Source organism: Pleurodeles waltl, chromosome 7 (genome assembly GCF_031143425.1).
Source record: "Pleurodeles waltl isolate 20211129_DDA chromosome 7, aPleWal1.hap1.20221129, whole genome shotgun sequence".
Lineage (NCBI taxonomy): Eukaryota > Metazoa > Chordata > Amphibia > Caudata > Salamandridae > Pleurodeles > Pleurodeles waltl.
This window is the reverse complement of record NC_090446.1, coordinates 869,685,401-869,704,873: the sequence shown is the minus strand read 5'-3', so window position 1 is coordinate 869,704,873 and position 19,473 is coordinate 869,685,401. Positions and strand designations below refer to the sequence as shown.

General features: G+C 42.1%; 1 protein-coding gene across 11 annotated transcripts in view; it reads right to left on the bottom strand.

Moving 5' to 3' along the window:
• The window catches only part of LOC138245662 (protocadherin gamma-C3-like), an 830,748-nt gene that overhangs the window by 477,439 nt on the left and 333,836 nt on the right, over positions 1 to 19,473 (bottom strand). The window lies entirely within an intron of this gene.

Here is a 19,473-nt window from a genome sequence, read left to right as displayed (position 1 = left end):
CTTTTTCCCACTCTCCCGCCTCCCCAGCACTTCTCCCAGGACCTATTTAATGGAGGTCGCAGCACAGCCACACTGACTCAGATGCAGCGCAGCCAAGGCTGTCTGCACCCATCCGCACCTGGACTTCACCCAGAGCCAGGAATCCTGGGCCTCCAAACCTCCTCAGGTACCCTGCCACTGTTCTTCACTCCCTAGACCTTGAACGCAACCACAATAGCTGCCTGGCATCACCTTGCTCCACTACAGGACCTTTCAACTGTCACTCCACCTCTACACCAGCACCAAATACCCCCGCAGCATCCTTTTCTTTGTCATCAGCACGACTAAGATCACAGAGGAACTCAGCTGCATCCTCCTCAATGCCAGATCCCTCTGCAAGCATGCCACCAAAATCTGGGACATCATCTCCACCCTTGCCTCTGACGTAACCTTCATTACTGAAACCTGGATCACCCCATCTTCCACTCCGGTCACCCCCACAGCAACACCACCGGATACAAGAAGAAACACCACAACCGCCCCAATAAACACAGAGGCGGCATCGCCATCATACAAAAGAAGTTGATCACCTGCCCCATCACCGACGATCTGACCACGCCAATCATGGAACATATGAACTTCCAGCTCCACACGACAACACCACCACCATCATCAAAGGCACCCTTGCCTACAGACCGCCACGTCCTTGGACTGGAATCAGCAACGTCATTGTGGATTCCATCACTCCTCTCGCCATAGAATCTGAACACTACATCTTCCTGGGAGACCTCAACTTCCACTTAAAGAACCTCACTGACACCAACTCCCCAACCTATTGGAAAGACTGGACAACATCGGCCTCAAGCAGCTAGTCACCAGCCCCACGCACATAGCAGGTCATATACTAGACCCCATTTTGTCATCTAGCAACAGAATTATCTACACCCACACCTTGGACCTCACATGGATGGACCACTCCATTGTACACTTCAACATCACCAGGCATACCCACTACTCCATCACCAACAGCCACAGGGCACACTTGTGCAGGTGAACCAAGGTCACTCAGCAACAATGGACCGGCGCCCCTAGCACCACCTAGCCCAACTACCCCCCTCCCCCACAACCTGGACCAAGAAGTAAAGAATTTCAATGACTGAATCACCAACATCACCAACCAAGTCGCTCCCACCACAACAGCCAAAATGCACAGACCAGCCAAACAAGCAAAATTGTATACCTCAGAGCTCAGCAAGATGAAACACAGATGCAAACAACATGAGAGAAGGTGGTGCACAAGCAAGAACTAAATTGACAGAGCTGCTTTTAAATCAGCCTTCAACAACTATCACTGACAGATCAGAGCAGCCCAGAGGGAGGCCCTGACAGTCCAAATCAATACCAGCACCAATGGAACCAAGGAACTCTTTACCATTGTCAGAGAGTTCACCTGCCCCGCATCTACCAAAAACACAATCCAAGCATCAAAGAAGCTCTGCGATGCAATCGCTGATCATTTCCACAACATAATAGCAACCATCTAAAAGAAGTTCGATCCCCAACCCTCCAGCACAGCCAGCCTACAATCCACTACCACAACTGACCACCCGCTCAACACCTGCAAACCACTAGGCGAAGAAGACACAACTGACCTTGTGAGCTGCATTCATTCCAGAGCCACCACCAACCCTTGCCCCCACTGTTTCTTCAACCTTGGAAGAGACCAGATCAGCTGCCAACGCTTCACCATCATCAACGCATTGCTAACTACGGCCACCTTTCTTGATGGTTGGAAACATGCAGAGGTCAGACCCCTCCTGAAGAAACCCTCTGCAGAACCCAACAAACTACTAAACTACCAACCCATCTTGTTTCTCCCATTCCCTACCAAAGTTCTGAAGAAGGCTGTCAAACACCAATTCACCAAACACCTGGAGAGAAACAACCAACTAGACTCTTCCCAATCAAGTTTCAGAACCAAACAGAGGACCAAGACAGCTCTGGTTGCTGCTTCAGATGATGTCCGCACCCTACTCGACAGAGAAGAATACGCCACCCTTATCCTGCTTGGCCTATTGGCAGCCTTTGACATGGTTTCCCCCCACACTCATCCACCGCCTATGCCAGACAGGAATAACTATCAAGGATGCACCCAGAGAGTCTGCCCTCTCCCACATCACATTGCAAACCAAGCATAACATCTGTGGTGTTCCCCATGGCTTGTCACTTAGCCCCACACTCTTCAACATCTACACAACTCCCCTCGCTGACATTGTCAGATCTCACAACATCAACAGCATCTCCTACACTAAGGACACTCAGCTTGTCCTATCACTCTCTGCTGACCCCACTTCAACCAAGATGAATTTCCACAGCTGCATGGAGAGCGTTTCAGCATGAATGAAGGACACCTGTCTAAAGCTGAACACAGAGAAGAAGTTCTCATCTGCGGCAAACACTCCACCCTCTGCAATGATTTCTGGTGGCCGGTGGAACTTGGCCCCACACCCATGCTGAAAGACCACGCCCGTAACCTCAACATCATCCTACACGACAAACTCTCAATGAGAGGTCAGGTCAACTCCATCACCTGCTTCCACATGCTTCCCATGCTCAGAAAAGTTTTCGAGTGGCTCCTCGTCAACATAAGAACAAGCATTTGCAATGCAACGGGTCTCGCGTTTGCTCGTGTTAGAGCTAATAGCATTGTAAACTCCTAACCAGACTTTTCTTGCCACATAAACCATGTACGTAACCGGAAAAAAGTGCAATTAACTGTGTAACAGGGTCGATATTATGCAAAGGGCTCGACTTCTGCCAAGAGAGATCGTGCTGTGAAAATGGAGAAAAAGTAGTTCACAAACAGGACGGAAAACAGCGAGCCTCGTATGTTTTCTGTACTTGGTCGATGCGCTAGAGGAGGGCTAACCACCAGAAAAGGCATGACATATGCGTGCCTTCCACTAATGAAATCAAGCAGATTCTAACAGGCAAACCCACAAACCAATGAAAGACACTGATGTGACGTGGACGGGGTTCCGAGCCCTTTTTAATTCCTAAAGTGTCTCCCTAGCGAAGCGCATGCGACGCAGGCTCGACCCTAAAAACAGTTACTCATGCTCTCATTACCAGCCGGCTTGACTATAGCAACACACTTTATGCAGGCACCAGTACCGAACTCACACACAGGTCCCAATCAATACGGAACGCTGCACTCAGACTGGTTCTCGACCTGCCCAAGAGAGCTCACATCTCCCAGCACTTGAAAGATCTCCAACACTTGAAAGACCTTCACTGGCTCCCGCTCCAGAAGAGATTCCACTTCAAGCTCCTAACCCATGCCTAGGAAGCCCTCCATGACCAAGGATCCGCCGACCTGACCCAACACCTGCACTTCAACCCCCCACCCTCGCAGGAACCTCTGCTCTGCACCCCTGGCCTCGCACAGATCCCTTGCACACACTGCTGCTGCTACTTCCATCCCGCTGCTGAGGCCTGGAATGCCTTTCCCCTCCACCTCCGTACTACCCCTTTGATGACCGAATTCATGAAAGGGCTGAAAACCTGGTTTTTCGAATGATACCTATTTCAAGTGCCTGAATACCCCCGTCAGTGACAAGACACACTTTACAAATACCTCATTGATTGATTGATTCACAAAGGTAAATTTACATGTGCAAACTTAATGCAGGTCAATTCTGGGCCTGATTCACAATGGTAAACTTACAATTTTGTGTAAGATTACTACTTTCAGATATTCACAAACTACAAACTCAACTCTGCACTTTTTACTTATGTGTGTGGCGTTTTCCACACCTGGAGACTCCGCAATCAGGGCAGAGAACTCCGCACACATAGGAATAGGGAGTGCGGAGTCATAAAACTCTGAATGTAGAATATGAGCACTGAAATGTAGCAAACTTACAAAAAGTGTAAGTTTACCTTTCTGAATAAGACCCTTAGTCTTACAGTTTTGAGGAACTTTTCTACTTTAGGTTACAAAACGTACAAGTGTAAATGAATGTAACTGGAGCCTATTCGAAGCACTTTAAGATTGTGCTATAGAAAACTGCAGAAAAACAAAGCCCTAGCATAAGAGAAGACAAAAGGATTCACTGTTTTGAATTTTGAAGAGACTATCACGTTTATGTGATGTTTGTTGTATGATTTAAATATCAAACATTTTCAGGGCTTAGCTCATGCAGGGGCTCTATGATTGGTGCCAGACCCTAGGCTCAACTCTGCTCTAGCTGTTAATTTGTTGGCTTGCACAGCTCTAGTAAAATATAGGGAGAAAAATAAAGCTTGGTAAACTTTAAAAAAAAAATAGGAAAAAAAATATTTTAAATATTCGAAATATTAATTGTATTAATAAAGTGGGTTTATTATAAATGTAGAAATATTTTCAAAGTATTAATAACAAATTTAAATTAATATAAAATGAATTTGAATACATTCAATAAAACAATCTGAGATTCAAATGAACTATCCACCTAACATAAAGAATACTTTTAATATGATTTAAAAAAATTGTTAGCACATAATTTATTAAATTAAATATTTTTATTGAATAGGAATGTTCCTTTAATTCTTAAAAAAAGGTTTATAAATGTTAAAATAAAATTGTAACTATGTTTGTTTCCAGGCAATATTTTAACATTAAATAAAATATATTTATATTTTTAAATAGTTAAAGTTACGTAATTCATTTTTTGCCTTCGTTCCAATGGGGTTCCATTTTTAGCCACCACCGCCACTATTTTCTGTGAGAGGGTGTTGCCGTACCATTTGTTGACCAAGTGTGGCGCTAGAGTACATGTACAACTGTTTTGTCTCCTTTTTGGGGGTGTTCACTGTAGAAGGACAGATTGTGAATAGCAATGGTCCTACTCATTTGTGGGTGGGTGTTTGTCCCTCCCTAACACCTTTCTTCAGCCTCTTTAAACCTCTCCTTACTCCTCTCTTAATTCCTCTCCTTCAGTTATGTGTTCCTCTTTTTCCAGCTACTCCCTTCTATCTCTCCCAACTTTTTCTACTAAAGTGTATTCTTACATGTGCAGACATCTCTGCAGTCAGGTGGAGATTCCTGCACAGAAAAGTTTGGAGAGCCGGAGGGATAGACCTCTACAAGTAGGTATGTAAATAGAATTTTTTATTATGTAAGTAGCACAAATGTAGCACTGCTAAAACTACTACAAATTACAGTTTGTGAAGAGGCCCATTGTCTTTCGTTTATGTACGTCAGTCCAGAAATGCCATTATATAGAGGAAAAAGTACCATCTGCTGTGCATTGTAAAGATATTACAAATCACACAGGAGTTCTGTGATGATATAGAGGAACAAAGCTGACGTTTGAGTTACTTTAAAAGGTTTTGGAATGCAGAAGATATTTTATTGCTTACAATATATGGCCACATCAACTAGCTTCCCACAAACTCTGACACCCTGGAGCCTAGCTCCTTCATAACAAATAGATACCATGGTTACAGACAGGAAGAGTAAACATAGAATCTGTAGAGTGAACCCACTAAAAAGACGCAGGCAATTTTTGGGAAAACACATTGGTATCAGTCTAATGTAAATCAGATTTAAAAGGGCTGTACCTCCGAATGAGTAGCAGATTTCTTCTCTCCTGTAATGAACTCTGTGCAAAAAATTAACAAGTGCCATTAATCTCGCCCTTGTGCGGATGATGGTTCATCGTGGAAACAAAGATCATAAGAATGAAAATCTATTTTTTGTACTCCTAGTTTAAACTAGGGCTGCAATGATGCTCCATTAACGGCCTTTCATCTTGAACCCCTTCCTCTGGAAGTAGGCATGATTCCACATCTCAAACGTAATAGGTTATAACAGCTGAAAAGCTATGTCATTTTCTTATTACAGGAGATTAGAGGCATCACAAGTCAGCTAAAATAAGGAAATTTGAGGCAGGTTTAATACTTGAAATTCAGGCTTCCATGTATTATATTTAAGTAGTTTCGAGAAGTATCATTAGGTCTGCACTCGGGGCAGATCTCCAGCGAGTGCGGACCTACAGATACTACTTGAAAATTCCCTTTGTGAATTCCCAAAGTATTAAACTAAGACCAAATGTCTAAGTTTACCTTTGTGAAGCGGGTCCTCAGAATCAGAGTTCTGGACTAAGGGTGTTCAGGTTCCTAAGGCTCTGAGAAACAACCTCTCGGTGCCTAAGCCCCGGAGTGATAGTGGCTCAGTGTCTGAACAATGGCAGACCAATGAGACCTCCTGATTATATATAACTCCAATGCAAGGTTCTTGTGCTCCTGTGACAATAGCTCACTTGTTGATTTCACTGACGGAGAGACTGCTGTGCACTCATTTCCTATGATCCTTCTTTAATGAATTTGTACTAAGTTGCCTCCTGGCTCTCGTCTTAGATTAATTCTCTGATTGATGAACAGCAGTGCTCAGTATCCACTAAGTAACTGCTCCTGCAAAACTGAAAGCAATTAAACAAGGTACAGGGGTGCTTTTGCCGTCTTTCCTGTGACTTAAGAAAGAAGCTCATGCTCGTCCACAGGCCATCACATTGTGGAAATCTAGAATGAGGGTCATTTGCCTAGATTGTTTGTAACTCCAATGGGACCCATGTTTTAGGGGGATTTGGCAAACTTCTAAGAAAGTTTAAATCGTGCACATAAAGTCGGGCATGCTTATATGCTCAAAAAACCTACTGTGTCCCATTAGACTCATAATTCCCAGAATCAGAATTTACAGGTTTTCTGGCCACAAGAACGCACATGTACTGACAAATATCTGGTATTTCTGCAACTGTATCTCTGGGATTATGCAGGGAAATTGGATATTCCCATTGTTATGCCTTGGTGGATGACACTGAAAACACGGCCAGCTCTTACAATTTCGAATCTGTGACACAAACATGCTCAATGCCTTTAATCACTTTCATTAGACTTCTACTTCAAATATGTAATATCAGAGTAATTTGTGTAGAGGAAAGTGCTCTAAACACCCCTTTTTACACGGAGGTATTGGAAAACGTTTGTCCAGACAAAGTACAAAAAATATCTTATCATGTGTTAATCATAACATGATGACCGCAGTTGTTTTCACTCTGCTGACAATTGTAGTCTTAGGGTTGGGGCATAGCCCTGAAATTATATAAAATTGCAGAGGTTGACTTACACATACCTATAACGTCTGAGAAACAAAAATGAGCAAAAGTACGTGAAACATAAGCATATGCCCACTGTAACCATGGTTTGCTCCTTTTTTGTGAATAGCCTATTCATGAGAAGTATATTGTATAATTAAATCACCTAGGTGCACATTATGCACTATTTTATTATATCCCAAGCATATACTGTTGTGTAGCACAGGAAATACTGAAACAACTAAAATAGACATGAATACATCAACAAATCTTTTTCTTTGACTTTTAGTGGTACTTCAGAATCCACCCTTTGACATTATCATAAGGCAGAATGAACACCCAACTACAGCTCTAAATAGAGATACTTCATTAGAAGCATAAGATTAGGCACATCTTGCTCAAAACAAAAAAGAATACCTGAAGTTGCAGCTCCCAGTGTTACGCTACTCATTCCCCTCACTATTAGAAAAATTTGTGTTGTCCACTAATGCACAATGTGTGAAAAATGATATGAGTTTGCATTTTAATGCTGTACGTTAATGCACAATAGTGTCACAGTGATGTGTGTGTGTGTGAGCCTAACACACATATCAGTTGATGGACTGTGTGTGATATAGTGTTGGACTTTTCTCTTGTGTTGGGATGGAAATATCTCCTGCATGTCTGTAGAGAGCGGCAACCCATGATGTACAGTTGATGTCTGTCAATGTCAAGGTTTTCTGCTCCTGGCTTTTTAATTACCTACCTCAGGCATGTTCACTGACAGCCTCCCTGCTAAGTGGATTAAACCCAGAGCATTCTTCTGAGGTGAGGAGGTGCTCACAAAGTGCAGACTTCATAGGGAGATTAACTACTCTGTCTCACACTGGGCTGAGAGAGATGAGAAGTTATTGAAATGATGGAAACAGCAGGTATTTTTATCTCTCGCCTTCATGCTTGATGGCCGTATCTGTCAAAAGATTCTGCTACTTTCCCTCAGCTAGTTTTTTGCCCCAGTTGCATAAGATATGGACACAGAAAGAAAGCATATTTAGCATACGCAAGGTAGGATGAGCGTAAAGCCTGCATGTCTGTGAATGGACACTAGAGTAAACCTTCCTTCTTTTGTGAATGGCAACTCAAAATGGTGACTAAGCTGAAATTGCCCTGATCATGATCTTGCTTGACTCTACGGAGATCTCTGTGCCTTCTTAGGAGTGGCTACCACAGAGGCTGTTCTGAAGGCACTGAAACTTTGCTGAATGACCACTATGTTTGAGGAGTCTGTCTTCTCGGGAAACTTTTTTGTTTTTCAAAACCAAACTCCCAAACTGGGAGTTTGGTTTTGAAAAACAAAAATAAAAGTGATGACTCCGACACCTCTGAAGTTTTCTCCCAAGATGTGGGGGTAATTATTTTTTCTGATTTGGATACCAAACTGAAAAACGAACACCAGACCATCTGCTCAAAATGGGGCAGAGAATCTGATACACCTACACTTCTGATACACCTGCACTGACACCACAACACCATCAGCCAAGAAGTGTAGGGATTTCTGTTGCTGGAGCCAGAGGGGGCATCTACATGACTCTAAACATAGTGGGGAGACAGTCAGTTTGGTGGCCAGCACACTTTGTCAAGTTTGTAGCAGAGTACCCTGTCCGCCAAACTCCAAACCAGGCGTTTGGCATTCAGCCCTGTGTCAGGGTATCCAAGCTCCATCCCCTCCTTCTTTTGCATCTATTTAATAAAGACTGCAGATGAACCAGACAGAAAGTAAAGGAATTGGCCAAAACAAGCTCCCAATAGAGTTCCCCTAAAAAACACACAGCTACTCTTCAAGATCTGACTGGAGGAGACTTGAATGTTTGAAGATGGCAGAGTAACTGAATAGCCAGTCTATGAATAAATAATGGACATCCGTCCTGCGCAGAGTGCCAGGAACCCTTATGACCTAGGAAATTAAACCCTCAAGATTGTTATTCAGTAGTTTACTGAGATCATCCATGTTGGATCCAATTCTGGCTCAAGAACTCAGAAAACAGGAGCTGTACAATGACTGAAAAGGCGGTCCTGCCTGCCAGGAAAAAGAGAATTGCTTGACTGCATCCTCACAGAGGACTGCCATTCTATAGAGAAATAATTTCAGTTACTGTGAGAGGCTATGAGCTGTTTAAGGTAGTGAAGTTTCTTGTATCCTGCTATAATGGCTGCTTTAACGGAAAACCCTTTTGTGGAAGGTTGCCACCAGCATGCCCCTCCATAAGGAAGCTACCTGTATGAGGAGAATTCAAACCAACTGGCTGGTGACTAAGATGCTATGAAAGTATAACAAGTAACTATCCACCTGTGTATGGTCCAGGAAGCGGATCAGCTCTGCAAAGGTTCTCTGCGGTGAGCAACCTCTGTCCTTGTCCTTTAGTGTTCACAGTTTGAATATGAAATTACCCAGCCCTCCTCTTTGCTTGGAAAAGAACTGGTGGGGTTGCTAGTTGAAGTTTGATTGAACAAACCCCAAACGTTGTATAGTTCTGTACAGCATTTACAGCAATACTGAACTTTGAGGCTTCAACCCATACGATTCCTTTGTATAGTGCCAAGACCCTTGGTCCGGGTAGTTACATCGGTACAGAAAAAAGTCAACACCAATCACCAGTTTCTGAGTTTAGCACCTTTCCAATTCACAGAGATGGAAAATTATAACTGCATTTAGTGGTCTTCGATACATTGCTTTTAAAGAGACTCCCTCATAGACCTTCACCACAGCATGAAGATTTCCGTACTTGGGTGCTGTAGGACAAATGTAGTTCTCCTTAAATCCTCCCAACCTGCACCTGGAGTGTGTCTCTCTTGGGCACCTTCCTCTCAAGGAACAGCTAAAGTGTATCAAGGAGCTCTTCACCTTATTTGGTTAAATGCATTTGACCTTTACCCCCAAAACAGAACAGCATTATCTTGATGATGTGGCATATAGCATGTACAGCATGATGCCATAAGAGAGTCTCTGTATCCTTGAGCACATCATCTCACCAAGACTGCATGACCTGCTCTCAGGAACAACTGAGTGCGCACACTGGTACACTGGAGACCAAAGGATGTCTTATAAATAGCATGATGCCCGTATATTCGCCTGAAAATATTGTGTATAATAATGAACTACAACGTTGATAAGATTTTGTTCTGTTGCATGGTCTTCCCCCTGCAGTTAAGGACTTAAGAACCATGTGCAAAGTGTGATAGGCATAGCCAGCGTGTTGTGAAAACCCCATACAACTGTCACAGGTAAGGAGTTACTTTATAGTGAAAATTCTATTGAGTTGATTATGGCTTCAATGTGTAGATTTTGTCGTTTTTCATAGCATTACTTACCTGCAGTAGTTGATTAAAGTAATAATATTTTTAGTATAAATATTGAAACACGTTTAATCGTGCTGCTTCCATTTCCAAGCAGAATCTTTTTGGGTATAAATGTGGTGACTGGAGACTTTATTTCTCAGGATAAGAAGCATGACCTTTTTTAAATACCGCCATTCCATAGATATTATTGCATCCTTCACTATTATCATTTATTTCAGAAACGAATATTATCTGACTTATGAACAAAACTTAATCAGCAATTAAAGGATGTGTGTCTCATTTGCCACCTTGGCATTGAATAGTAGGGGAGAAATGAAGAGAGAAATGCAAAGCTCCCGAAAAATGCTATAAACATCTAGCAATTGAACAAAAGCCTTTTCTAATTTCATGATGAAATTTTCATGTACCATGATGGTGTACTTTATCTTTATGGCGTTGAGAAGGTGCTTTAAAAAGATCATAGTCTACTGAAATGTACTTTGATGTTTTTAGCGGTCAGTGGGTCATAAAGGTGTTCAGAATATGTGGTCAACCTATTCATGGCTTCTCTGCAGAGCACACAGAGCAGTGGTCAGGCTTTCCAGTTGCAAATGGGATTCAGTGGTAGTGTGTGTGAAGGAGGTACACAGTTCTCAAAATACTGACAATGAAAAAGTACAAGAAAATGTAGTGCTTACAGGGGAGTGGGTGCCTTGTATGTTAGGGGATGGTAAAGTAAAGGAGATGCCAGAAAGTGCAATCAGGAGCGAGTGAAAATAGGGTGCTGAAAAGGAAAGCGATGAAGTGCATATAGGTTGCAAGACTTGCAGATGGATGAGTTGCGGAGAGAAAAATGATGTAGGTGCCTAACATAGTAAACGTGACATGATTGATTGAGACACTCTGAAGATCACTTAACAATCCTCAGTAATGTTTAATTCACGGGCTCATAATCTCGGACTTCAAACATTTTTAATATTAATTATTTATAACAAAATCAGTGTTGTTACTCATTTATCTTAAACAGCTAACAGCCAGTGACAACGCCAATAGTCCTGGCTGATTTAAGATGTTGTTGTGCTATGTATCTGGATACTATAACAGAAAGCTCAGAGAGCAACCAACATACTAGTCAGGTGACACACTCTGAAAACCAAAGACATTCAGTTCACAAGTTTAAGTAATGCCACTCATTACAGAGGATACCCCCCCCTTTTTTTTTTTAGATCCCCACTTTTGCATCTCACGTAAATCCCAGGGTAGGAGGGACAGTGAGCCCAATTTGCACACACCATGCTCAGTCAACTGGGTCTTTGGAGAGCATGATAGAGAGTTGCCCCTAGGCTAATGTATTCTGGAAATGTTTTTAGGAAACTCACTAGAGTCACCAGGAGTACAGCAGAGACAGAGCACAGTCCCTTCTTTTGAGAATTGCACAATCTGTTTTTTACGGGCACCCTCCTTACTAAGCCCATCCTCACCCAATTAAGGAATTCCAATGAGGTTCCCAAAGCTGAACACAGGAGCACATAAATTTAATACATCTTCCACTACAACAAATGTTTCATTAAGAGGCAATCTTGAACAAGAAATGTATGAACACTTGAGGCCCTTTTAATGACAAGTTTGTTAGATATTCACTGATGGTAGTTTACTTTATTAAATACAGATGATCCCAAGCACTACAACCTCATTAAGTTTGTTTTCAACCTTACGCCCTTCTCTCCACCGAACGTTGCGAATAGTTCAATGTAAGACTACTTCGTCTCACTCACGGACCTGCCAACATCCTCAAGTCCATCAACACCATATGTCATGAAGATGTCTTTTTATCCTCTTTCAAAATGTGAAGGCACATGCAGTACATCTCACTGCAGTGGTGCCATATTATGAGTAAACAGAGAGATGTACACATTCGAGCTGAAAGTAAAGAGTATGTCCATGCTTTTCATATCTTTAGACAATCCAAATTGCACCATTAAATTGCAATGTGCACTAATGTGTTGCTTCAGTAACTCATCAAAACCCTTTATTCACTATAAACCCCATGCAGCATTGTAAAAATATTTTGAAAATAATTTCAGCAAAAAAGTCCTCCCTAGTCGAATAGTGAGAAGTATCAATGTGCAATCAATTGATTTTTCCCTCTGTTCCATCTGTGTTTTATTGGTTTTCACATAAGAAATAAGAGAACATACAGTGCAAGAGTCTCAAGCTCACATAAAAGTCCCCCCCCCCTACCAAAGTTTGCAACATTTTCCAGGGATAAGTAAAACTGTACATGTCAGGTTAGGCTTGAGAAGACCACAACAGTAATTACATAAAACAACGGAAAACAAAGCACCGAGCCAGTTTCTTAATGATAGACCCAACAATAGCACATTTGTTTGCTACGTCGCTCATAGAATGATACTCAAATTAGGTGGAAATAATATTCCATCATCAGAGCTAGTATCCGAGATAGACTCCCCTCATCATTACACTTATGAAGTAGCAGGCCCCAGAACATTATCTCTTCCACAGCCCCTTCATCGGTGCTGAAAAGGCACATATAATCTTCCTCAGCTACCCCCCATTAAATCAGGTTTCTCAGCCACTGAGATGCCTGAAGTACCCTGGTTCCCAACCAACCGATGGTTCCCAACCAACTGATTAGCCAGAAGAAGTGCAAGCTGAATGAGTTTAAAAGGAATCTTTCGCCTTGTAGGTCTCACGCCCACTCCCACAAGACAGGCTATCAGGTCAGAGGAATCACCAATTCAGTGACCTCCTCGATCGCTGACACCACCACCGTCCAAAAGTTCTGAATCTCAGTGCGGTCCACAGAAAGATGTAAAAAGGGAGCACTCTACTCCACAGTGCAGGCATTTAGCTGCCTTGGAGGGGTCCATCCTATTCAGTTGGCAGGGAGACACACAGGTGCAGTGTAGAAAGATGAAATGGAATAGTTAAAATTATAATTACAAGATACTGTTCACAACAGCTCAGATGTGTATGCCCAGTCAGTATCTGTGATTGGCTCTTCCAGTTCTCTTTCCATGGTCCATGCGACACAAGGTTTTTTCAGCATGTCCCTCGAGCGCTTTCTAGAATAATGTAATTTGGTATTGTCCCTTATTCCACTGAAGAAGGCAACCAAATACCCCAGAGGGTCATGGCACTGCCCTAAATTTGCTCCACACTTCTCTTGCCGTACTGTCCAGCTTGGCATGGTGGAGAAAGTGACCCGGTCCCACTACAAACATATTTTGTGCTTCTTGAAAAGTATGAGAAATTTCACTGGGTTATAAGTTGCACTCGACATCACAGGCACCCACCCTTCATTGTTTCATATCTGCACTGATTGCCCAGAACTAAGCAAGATCACAGAGCGGCAGCTCCCTATCAAAGGGAGCCCTGCAAAGTACTTTTTTGATCACATTTTCCCAAACCGCAGCTGTAATCTTCACCAGATATGGGACTGGGTGCTCCGATCTGCCCCACCCCCGCATAAATAGAGGCGCCAGAGGGTCATCCCCAAGCATATCCCTGAACAGTCTTTTCTCCCAATTATCAAACTCCATAAGCCAGCTTGTGGCATGCTGTACATGTACCGCAAAATAGTAAAATTGCACATCTGGGAGAACTAGCCCCCCCATCTTCCAGATCTCTCCTAACTGTTGACAGAGCTTCCCTGCTGTGTTGACCGGCCCAGGTCAAGGAGATTAACAAACTGTCCAAATTGTGAAAGGGCTGCGGCTCAAGCGGGAACATTGAGTTCTGAATTAGACAGAGGCATTAGGAGGAAGACCATTTTTTCAATAGCCGCCATCCCCCATCATCGACGAAGGGAGTCTGTTCCAGAACCCAATTGAGTTTTCGAGGCCACCAACTAACCCTGAATTTCCTCTCTGTAAATGTCTTGAAAAGGGATGTTTTTCACAGAGAAACAATGGAATTGCTATAATTTTCCACTTTGTAACAAGTAGGCTATGTTAACAGCACTGCTGTTTCTGGGCCAACGGATGCCCAGGTTGAACGCGTTGAAATTTGTTTTCATTAAATTGAACTTTTTGACTCGTCTGAGACTACCAATGCTTTACTGCACTTAAACTGCAAATTACAGTATATATGTGCTTAGGAGAAAAACATTAATTGTACTACTGGACGTTTTTAAAAAACGCTTTGGGGAAAAAAAAACACACACATTGCAGCAGCAATGACTGCTCTTAAAAAACAAAATATGAGCATTTTTACCATTAGAAATTGTAAAAATAGGTGCATATACCTATAAATAGCATAATACATAGCACCTACAACATTTACTCATTCCAGCCTTGGACAACGACGAAAACTCCACTGTACATCTGCCAAAAGGATGTTTTCTGATTACTCAAAAAGGTGTTGAATAATAAAAGTTACAGATTACTGCTGGCTAGTGCACACTGAATGTGGCTTTCTAAGACAGCACCTAGAATGGCCTCCAATAACAAGATTAACATTAATGTTCAACGGTAGTTCTAAGTAGAAAACTAGAGATGTTCTGTGACTTATTTTGACATTGTGTTCATCTGAAGGATCAGTACCTTGTTAGACTGACTAAGTTAGTTATATGGAGTTCAAAACCCATTCTTTCCTCAATTCACCTGGATTTTGACAGCATTCTAATATAAAGTATAACATGTCCTGACAGACATATAAAACTGTCAAACAAAACAGTAGGTATAAACAACCATAGGGGGTAATAACTAACATGTGCACCACAGTGTCATTTTTGTCACAGTTAGGTTTAACATAAGCAAAACATACAATGAACAGGCAACTTCAATGTTTACTTTCTAGTTTCGTGATATTTTCTAATGTTGTATATCAAAGTGTATTAAAGAAATGAGAGGAGACAGAATGTATGCTGAATTTTATCAAGCATGGCCAAGATACAAAATAAACATGTACTGCTTTTCCTTAAAGGAAAACGAGATGCATTACAAAAACGAAAAATGAAACCACTGCCTGCTCTGAAAAAATGTTTACATTGACATTCACAATGGGGAAGGTCCCTTTTGCGAAAGTGTTAGCACCCATTTGAAATGGGTGCAAACTGCGATTGGTTTGCGCCCGCGTTCGCGGTCACAAAACAATCCTACATTGCACTGCGAGTCGCAATTAGGAAGGGAACACCCCTTCCTAATTGCGAGTCGCAAACCCGTTTTGCGAATCGGTAACCAGGTTACTGAATCCCAAAACTGGGTTTGTGCATCGCAATGTGCTTTTTGCACATCGCAAACAGCGAAAGTCCACATGTGGGTCTTGGTCCCTAATTAGGTCTGGTGTTAACAAATACATCTTGTTTTTATTAAACTTCTCTTTCGGCTGGCTTTACTGTGAGTGATCGCATTCTGCTCTTCCACAAGGAGCATATTGGCACACAAAGTAGTTTTGTTCAGTGTCAGGAACTACAGTGGCGATCAGTGACGTAACGAAACTGGAGGGTGCCCCTTTGCAAAGAACATGGAGGAGCCTCCTCTCCAGACTCACTCAGGGCAGGTGCTGTGCTGAAGGGGCCCCCTGGAGGGCGGCTGCAGGGCCTTTGTTATGCCACTGGTGGCAACGTGTGCTTTTAGAGTTCAAAACCTTTTTGGGGGGTTTTTGCCAGTGTTTGTTACAATGTTGAGGGCCTGGTAGCTCCCACAACAATAAAGTGTTACAAAAGCCATGTCAAAACAAGACACGCATTGATGAAACTAAAAGACTTATAAAAATATGTCAGACCAGTTGGCTTTGTCAGTGTTTGTTTATTTTCATGCTTCCCATATTCGTGTTGAAAATGGTTACACTGATTTTCCATTAGAAATATTTTTGGGAAATACTAGCATGCATCAACACATTTTACTAAATGACACTTCATTTGCATCTAATCAGAGAGCATTCTGGGAGCATTATACTTAGCCTCATAGCCTAAACTTTTCAAACATGTGTATACACGTTTTTTGTTTTTTTTACTGGAACCAACGTCAGTAGTGAAGTGTGACCTTAAAATATTTATTTACAGCACTCTCCCTAATAATGAAGGCTTTCAAATAATGAACCATAAATACAAGTTCGAACAGCATTATCTTTCAGAAACACATTACCTCAACTGCAGAGAGTTCTACTGTCTGTAAACAAGCAGCCAAAGGGTTTGTGCTGCAGCGGGCTGGGCCTACTTGTCCCAAGGACAAAGTAAACATAAACTTGTTGCCCTTGACCCCAAACAAGATGTCGGGAGATAGGAATTCCACATCCCTAATAACATTCAAGGCATCGTAGTGACTTTGCTGGAAAACTGTTCTGTTTTTTAAATGCACTAAACAAGTGTAACACTCTATTATAATGCCATTTTGGCTCACTCATAAGGTCTACTTCTCAACAGGTGGACATATAGATGGGATTTATATCAGTAAAAAAAAAAAAATGTTCCTTACATATTTATTTGGGAAAACATCTGGGCCCATATTTATACTTTTTTAGCGCCGCATTTGCGTCATTTTTTGATGCAAAAAGTGGCACAAATGCGGCGATATGGGCCCTAGTTTATTTGTATAGCGTAAATGTCACTATCTTAAGGCTAGGATTGTTTGCTTAGTCAGAGCGGTCTGCTAGTGTTTTTAAGGGAGGGTGGATTTTACACAAACTGTAAATTTGAGTAGAAATCCGTTTAGATTATATACAAGTTAGACCACGCTCACTCAAACGCGTTCAGTGAAGAATGGATGGCAAGTAATTTATTCACGTTTGCTTGAGCTTCTGCACTTTTTTGCTCAGAAGTGATTTAATGTTTGCCATAAACAGTGCATGACGCAGAGTAGAAGGCCAGTCTTTATTTCCCAACAGCTCGTACAACACTGCTGTCTATCTAGGGGTGAAAGTGGTGATTTTGTAGGGGATGCCAATAGTACCACTGATGCATTGGGATGCTTGGGCATACTGCAGCTCTACTCTCCAATGCGACATATTCAGATTTTCCGTCACATCTATGGGTGGGTGGAAGTTTTAATTCTGCCGGCAGAATTGGAATAATTTAGGAAATCTGTGTTACCCATGTAACGTGTAAACACAAATTAATTCCGCTGTTCCACCAGCAGAATTAAATCAGCAGTGCAATTCTGTGCAATGAAACTCCACCAATTTCGTCCACCTCTAGTCTGTGATCTATGGCTGTAAATGCTCAGGGAGATAAAAAATTTAAATTATATTAATTCTGAAGTTTGTGCACACATCGGGCAGCACTGTCACAGGTATTCAAAAACGGCATGAAACACTACGCAAATATTTGGAATATATGTCAGACCGTGGAGACGGTAAAAGGGCCAGTGACGAGAAAAAGGAACCAGCAATACAATATGCTGTTAGTTTTAAATTAGTTTCTTTAGCCAGTCACTGGATTAAGTCACACCTGCCTCGAGTTCCTACATTTGGATCTTGAGAGGGTTAAACTGCATCAGAAACGAATACACAGTATTGAGAACACATGCCTGATAGCAGGCTGGTAAGTCTTTACGTTAAGGAAACGTGTTAATGCTTTGGTAATTAGTAATAAGCCTTTCAAAAACAGTAATTGGAAAATAAAGACACCTTCAAATTGTGTTACTAATTAAAATGTGCAGAATATGGCCCAGAAACAGCATGAATCTCTTGTTTGACAAACATACAAAGTTCATACCTTTCAAATTACTGGGCAATTTATGATTATACAACTGTTTTAATAACATAAGTAGACTCACACATACATGGATAAACACACACACAGATCAGAATATTTACATGTTACTTTGCCTCACCTGTTCCAGGATCTCGTTGTCCACAGCCCCTCCAGGAGACTCTTGTACAATCCCAGAATCGTTTGCTGAAAGAAGACTTGGTTTGGGGAAAATGAACTCATTGTGTCCGGACTCCAGGGCTACAGCGACCTCATAAGTGTAGGGCAGAGGCAGAGTCCCGTTTTGGTAGTTGGATGAGAATCTCGGGTCTATGTGGGAGTAGAGTGGAGGACACAGAGACTCGAATATTCTGGGTTCTTTGGGTTTCCTGCATCTGATAACCACTACAACCATCAGAGTTAAAGTGAACAAAAGTGAAATTAAAGCTAAAGCTACAACTAAGTAGACCTTTAAGTTTGATTCGTTATCTGGGTTAATTTCCTGGTTACTTAACTCCGGAAGTGCTTCTTCCATGTTTTCTGCAAACACAATATTCACAGAAACTGTGGCAGACAGGGATGGGTGTCCATTGTCCTTCACACAGATAACTACTTTCTGCTTGGTGAGATCTTTCTCGACCAAAGATCTTGTTGTCCTTATCTCTCCGTTATGTGACCCGATTTTAAAGAGTGGTGATTCGGGGACATGGAGCAGGTGGTAGGAGAGCCAGGCGTTGTGTCCAGAATCAGCATCCACAGCCACCACCTTTGTTACAAGATAATTTTGATTGGAAGAAGGGGGGACCATCTCGAATAACATCAAGCCATCTGATCCCAGTGCAGGATAGAGGATTTCAGGAGGGTTGTCATTCTGATCGATAATAAACACCTTCACAGTAACATTACTGCTGAGAGGAGGAGACCCAGAGTCCACGGCCTTCACCTGGAACTGAAATTCTCTGACTTGTTCAAAGTCATATGAGCGCTGGGCATAGATCACTCCAGTCTGGGAGTTAATGGAAATGTATGAAGAAAGAGGCGTGTCCTCCTTGAGATTACCCAATGAATATGTCACATGGCCATTTTTACCCGAATCCAGATCAGACGCATTTACTCGGTAAATAGAAGCACCGGGAGCATTGTTCTCTGGGACATAAACTTGGTAAGGTGACTTGATAAAAACTGGAGGATTGTCATTTATATCGGATAATTGTAATCGGATAGTTCTGCTTGTTGTTAGCGGATTAGTTCCTTTGTCTGTAGCTGTAACTGTTATATTGTATTCCTGGACAGTTTCCCTGTCAAGAGTGGCTGCAGTCACAAGACTATAATACTTGCCAGATGATGATATGAGATTAAAATCCACATGTTCCCTAATAAGACAAAGAA